The sequence below is a fragment of the Melanotaenia boesemani genome, chromosome 20, assembly GCF_017639745.1.
Source record: "Melanotaenia boesemani isolate fMelBoe1 chromosome 20, fMelBoe1.pri, whole genome shotgun sequence".
NCBI classification, from domain to species: Eukaryota; Metazoa; Chordata; class Actinopteri; order Atheriniformes; family Melanotaeniidae; genus Melanotaenia; species Melanotaenia boesemani.
In genome coordinates, this window is record NC_055701.1 from 20,918,790 (window position 1) to 20,924,789 (window position 6,000).

Below are 6,000 nucleotides of genomic sequence, written 5' to 3' on the forward strand. Positions count from 1 at the left end.
ATAAAAAACAAATTATAATAATAAAGATGTGCATTGAAACCTGTTTTCCCACATTTTTAAAGTAACACACCTGGTTATAAATAGGTGTATGGTGATTTTTAAATCATATAAAAGCAGCTTTATTTACAAAAGGGAAAACAATTACTCCCAAACTTGGACAGCAGCCTGCAGTCGAGTACATGAGCATGTCAGGATACACATCCTCACGATGGCATAGCAAAAGAGGGATTCATTTTTGTCTCAGGACATACCCTTAATCTCCTAATCAAACTAACCACAATAAAAAGTCACTGTTATAGAAAATGTTCATTATGATCTGTTGAAGGTGTTCTAATGTGCACATTTGTGCATTATTTTGCTCTAATGGTTTTAGGAAGGAAATTAAAGCCCCTCCTGACTGAGATTTGTTCTGGAATGAAGAAAGTGAATAAAAATTATTTAATTTTCCCCTGAGTGAAAATTTAAGACACCATCATATCTTGCAATTTATGATGAAATACCAAGATGCTTTATACCTTACTAAAAGCTGTTTTTTTTTTAATCTGACAATAACTCTTACAGTAATTCTGTAAACACGTTAGGAGTCAAATGTTTGTTAGAGTACTCCTGAGTGTTTGAAGAAGTCCAGGATACAAAAAAATTGGTGAATGCCACAATCTTCATTAAAAGTTCAAAAGTAGGACTCACAAGGACTAGTAAGGACTAGTAAGTAGACAAGCACAAATTTGTCCATTGATTTTCAAGTCATTAACTAGCTTTCCTCCTGCTCAACCAGTGTGCTCATGGTCCTTTTGGAAAAAATGGCATAAGAAATCAAACTTTCGTCCCATTTTGTTTATACCAGGGTTCTTCAAATCCAATCCTTGGGGGCCTCTGTCCTGCAGGTTTTAGCTGTTTGTCTGTCATCTGGTCCAAATTAATGGGAACTGAGAATCAACTAAAACCTGCAAGACCCTGAAGGACCAGAGCTGAAAAATCCTGGTTTATCCTATCACTATCCAGCTCCACCTTCTTCTCCAAATATGGTCAATAAAGACTCCAGAAAATACCAAGATGGTGATCACTCAGTTCAGTTACAAACAGGTAAAGTAATAGTTTCATCTGCTTATAATATGTAGTTGATTAATACCATTAGAGGCAGATAGTCTGGCTCTGGAGTTAAGTAGTAACAGACCATATGTAATATTTACATAGTAAGATTGGATGGTGTACCAAAACTAGATGTAAATCTTCACAGGGGGTGTTTTTTTTTTTTGTTTTGTTTTGTTTTTGTTTATTTAAATTCTGCCCCTAGTAGTGCCCCATATTTTTCACTCACTCTTTTATTTATTTTTTTTTCTTTTTATTTTGATGTTGATGATTACTAAAAAAGAAAAGGATTAAACAGATCAACATATGGACTTTCCCCAAAGGTGAAGCCACTCTTGAGACAGTAGAATGCCCTTCGAAAGGACATATGTCAACTGTGCCCCCCTGTTAATTACACCCCTGCACACTTGACCCCTGTGCTTTGTGCTTTAACTTATTAATTCATTCTTAGAAATCATTGGATTACATTATTCATGAGAAAAATAGCCAAAATCGAATACATTTTCATAAAAAAATCTAATCTAAGACAATGCAAACTATTTATTTATTTACCTACAATCATGACCAGACTAGCTGTCTTTTAATGCTAAGCTAAGTGACACTAAGCCAGCTCATAGATGTAGCATCAGTTCTATCATTCACACATGAGAGAAGTGTGTTTTATCATTTTAGTCTACTCTGAAAAATGAAACTATTCCTTTTTATTTAGAATACAGGTTAAAAATATTGTAAAATGCCAATGTGGTTAAATTTTGAGCAAGATCACAAAGTATTATCTGTGTGTTTTGGATTGATGCAGTTCAGTCTGTGTCATGAATGTAACAGAAAACAAGTTTAAGTGCCACATTTTCATTCAGATTTTTCTTATGTACATTTATCTTGTTTCTATGTGGTTGTTGAAATGCAAGTTAAACTAGCTTAAGATTTGTAATTTTTATAATTAGACATCCTATTTCATAACTGTAGAGATAATTATGTATACTTACGTTTTGTGAATGTACGAATTGTGTACCATTTTGGGGGTATTTTTAGATTATGTGTAAATGCTTTACAATATTAGAAAACAAAAGACTTCAGCTCTTTATGCTCCTTTGATGTGGTTGACTGTGTACATCAATGAGTTTCCTAAATGTTAAGACTTTAACAGCCTGTCTGATATATAATCAAGTGTTCCTGCTACTATTAGAAATAAACTACTAGCAGTTCGTGCAGTAATTATTAACTCTGCAATTTTAACAATAGTTGCTGTAGACAAGAATACGACTGACACTTGTTTAATTGGACTACATTAAATATTTTTTATGCTTCTGTCTCCTGTTTTTTATGATAAATGATTTATAGCTTGCTGGTCTTAGTCTTCCTCCTCTTATAGATGTTTAAATCAAAGCTATATGACTTGTGTGTAGGGACTTAAAACAGGAACACTGGGAGGGGGGTTCATATGTACACTGGGACTTTTATTCTCATCCTTCAGTCTTATTTGCTTTGCAAAATATTTCTAAAACTGAATATGTGTTTGACTATTTTTCTCCATGTTTAGAAAATAATAAATATCCATGCCTGTCAACTCACTGACTGCGGCTTTGGAAGAAGTTTAGTGACATTATAATTATAAACAAAGAATTATTTTAAGAATTTAGTAACTGGAAAAGCGGGTTTTGGGAAAAACATTGAAACTGAAGATATTTTGGAAGATTCTGCTGGAGTAAGACTGTACCATAAAAGCAGCTGAATAAGGTGCCAAGACAGCTGCAAGAGCCCATCACTGCATGTGTGTGTTAAATTATTCAGGCTGGCAGTGTTTTAAAACCAAAACAAAAAGAAAAATGAAAAATGTATGTGAAAACTGAGAATAAAATCCACAATGACAACAAAACAAATCTTAAACAAAATGATATTTAACCCAATAGGCTTCATTTTAAAAAGCTTTCCAGAGCCTGAATTTCCACTAAAACCTATTATTTCTGATCTCATAAAGAGAAACATGAGGAAAATAGAATATTTATATTTGTTTTAAATTAACCCATAAGAGCCTGACGGGACATATTTGTCACATACAGTTTCAAAGACATTTTGCTTCAATTTATGGTATAAACTTTGCTCAAAATCCTGTTGAACACAATCTGATACTAGTCTTCTGTCCCCTAATACATACCCAGAAGCAGAAACCATATTATAATATTTGGTATATATATATATATATATATATATATATTGTTACATTTTGTTAAAGGGCCAAATAAAGACCTCATATTTTTAAAAATTGGACTTTTCTTACCATTTTTTCATGGGTCGAGCCTTTATGGGTTAATTACTTACGCGCTTAGATATCACATATAAAATTTTAAATGCAAATACTATTTAACATTAATAGTACATGAGCAGATAAGCATCAAGTAACACAGAGATATGTTTAATTTCAAATGATCAAATTATTAACTTTTTATGTACATAAACAGACACACCAGTCCATCCACATTACTGGATAGGTGTGTCCAAACTCTTGACAATACATTATATTTGTCTAGTTCTTTATTCTGTTCAAGGCAGAATTGGAATTTTTTGTGTTCTGGGATTTAATATCAAATCTGTGTTTATACATTATATTCCTATGCAGATTAAAACATACAAGTCAGGAATTCCAGTTTTTTATGAGTTAGGCTGCTCACTAACTAAACCCCTCTGATTCTGTTGTGCAGTCATGTGCAAACTTTTTTTAAATTGTTTTAAAATAAAAAAAAAAAGAAAAATGGTGCATGTCTGTGTATTCAGACCCCAAAGTCAGTACATTGTAGAACTTCAGATTAGAACCTGTCAAAGACCAGATAATCTTTTCATTAGATTTTCACATTTATGTGTTTAGAGTTGTTTTAGAAAAGGATCCAATCAGCAAAAATTGTCTTTAACTCTAATAAATAATACTAGCTGCTGAAGGATTTACAGTTTTGTGGAACTCTGTGAAACTGCAGCAGATCCAACTGCACCATTTCCTCCATTTTTTTAAAGATCTAATGTAACCTTTATAGTGTCCAGAAATATGCCATTTTATTTAAACACATAACTCTAGGTTACGTAGACTAGTCCGATTTGGTTTTTCAAATATTAAAAAGCAACATCTTTGAATAAGCATTCATTTTTGCATTGAAATTTTACTTCAAGCTGTGGAAAAGCATTAATTATACAAAATATCTAATTTCTTCCCTGAAGGAGGCCCCGAGCCTACAGCAAAGAGGTGAAGGGTGTAGTGATGTAATTCATATTACAATAAATTCCCCCCCTGGTGACTGCTTATGAGTGGAGCTAAGTAGATGCATCTAGCTTGATCAAAAGCTATCCTGCTGGCCAAAAAATGTTAATGAATGGAGACGATTGGATTTCTGGGCTGGTTGTGCAAAGTTGTGTGTACAGGGCTACTGTAATAGCAAGCCAGAACTGGCTGTAAAGTTATATTTATTTGATGTTTTTCCCCAATTTTTTTTGATTAACTGGATAATTTATTCCATTTTTGGTGTGTTTGATTGCTTTTACATTTAATAAATTTAACATGTAAAAGCTCCAAGCCACCAGTGGATTTTATGGCTCCCGTTGTAGCTTGGATGTGGTTATTCTAATACTGTAAGCATGAACTTTGACAGTACTGCTAGTGTTTACAGTCTGCTCAAAAAAATGTGTTTAAATATTAAAATACAGGAAAGACCCACAGCCAAGGTTACAACACTTAGCCCAACCGATGCATACACAATGTTGTAAATCACTTCCCCCCCTCAAAGGAAAATATCAATATTGATGAGGCAGGTGCCTTCCTTGTCAGACAAATGATGTGGTGCGACACCATCCTGTCCAATGAAGAGCACCACTGGGAAGAGATCAAAGCGAGCCAAGCTCACAGGGAGTGTCAGAGCCAGTCATCATTATGTTGGAGGCAAAGAGCCAAAGTAAAGCTGCTGCTGGTTAACGCTCACACTAAGCCACAAAACCACAGCCAAGACAGGAGGCTGCATCAGAAGGTCAGTGAGCTTCTGTTGCATCTAGTCAGTGAGTTTATGTTCATATTTCTGCCTCAGCAACGTGTGGACTGTGTGGGCTGCCTAATAAACACCTCTGTGGAGACAATTGTGCTCGTTTCAGTGATAAACCACTGATGCAGTCAGGATATTAAACAGATCAGCATGACACACATCCTGCTGGGAAAACTCTATGATACTCCTTGTGCAACCTACTAAAATAAGAGGCCAGAAGCTGTGAAACTAATGATTACTCAAACCACATGAACACCAAGAAAAAGAGAAAAGAAAATCTTATAGTTCAGTCAAATATGTTAGTAAAAGACGACACATTCAATGTCTGACTTTTCTGTTATGCAACTTATGCATATAATTATCTGTTAATCACTCCACAGTGAGATGAGCTAAGAACCATCCATAAGCATCACAGCTTAGACTGATACTGCCAGAAGCAAAGAAGAGCCTTGGGCATGCCCTGATTTTGGTGGAAATTTGTGAAATGCCCATTGAGGACTATTTGTCCTCTAAGGAAACAGTGTTTTCACACATATACTGACACACAACAATTACATAAAAGCCTTATTGTTCTAATTATTTTGTTTTTAACTCAACTTTGTAATGTAATATAATGGAAAAAACTGATACATTACCATGCAGAGGTTTTAAATACAACCACTTGTTGAATACAAGTACACTTCTTGCAAAAGTATGTCTAATTACACACTACTTAGATGCTAATTAACAATATACATCTCTACTATATTCTTTTAATGTGGGCCTTCTTAACATTTTACAAAATATCAAGTCATGGGTATCATATTAAAAGTTTTTTTTAAATGCATAAGGTAAATAAACATATCTGAGGTGAATATCATGTCTTAATGCACCACATCAAGGTAAATTCCAT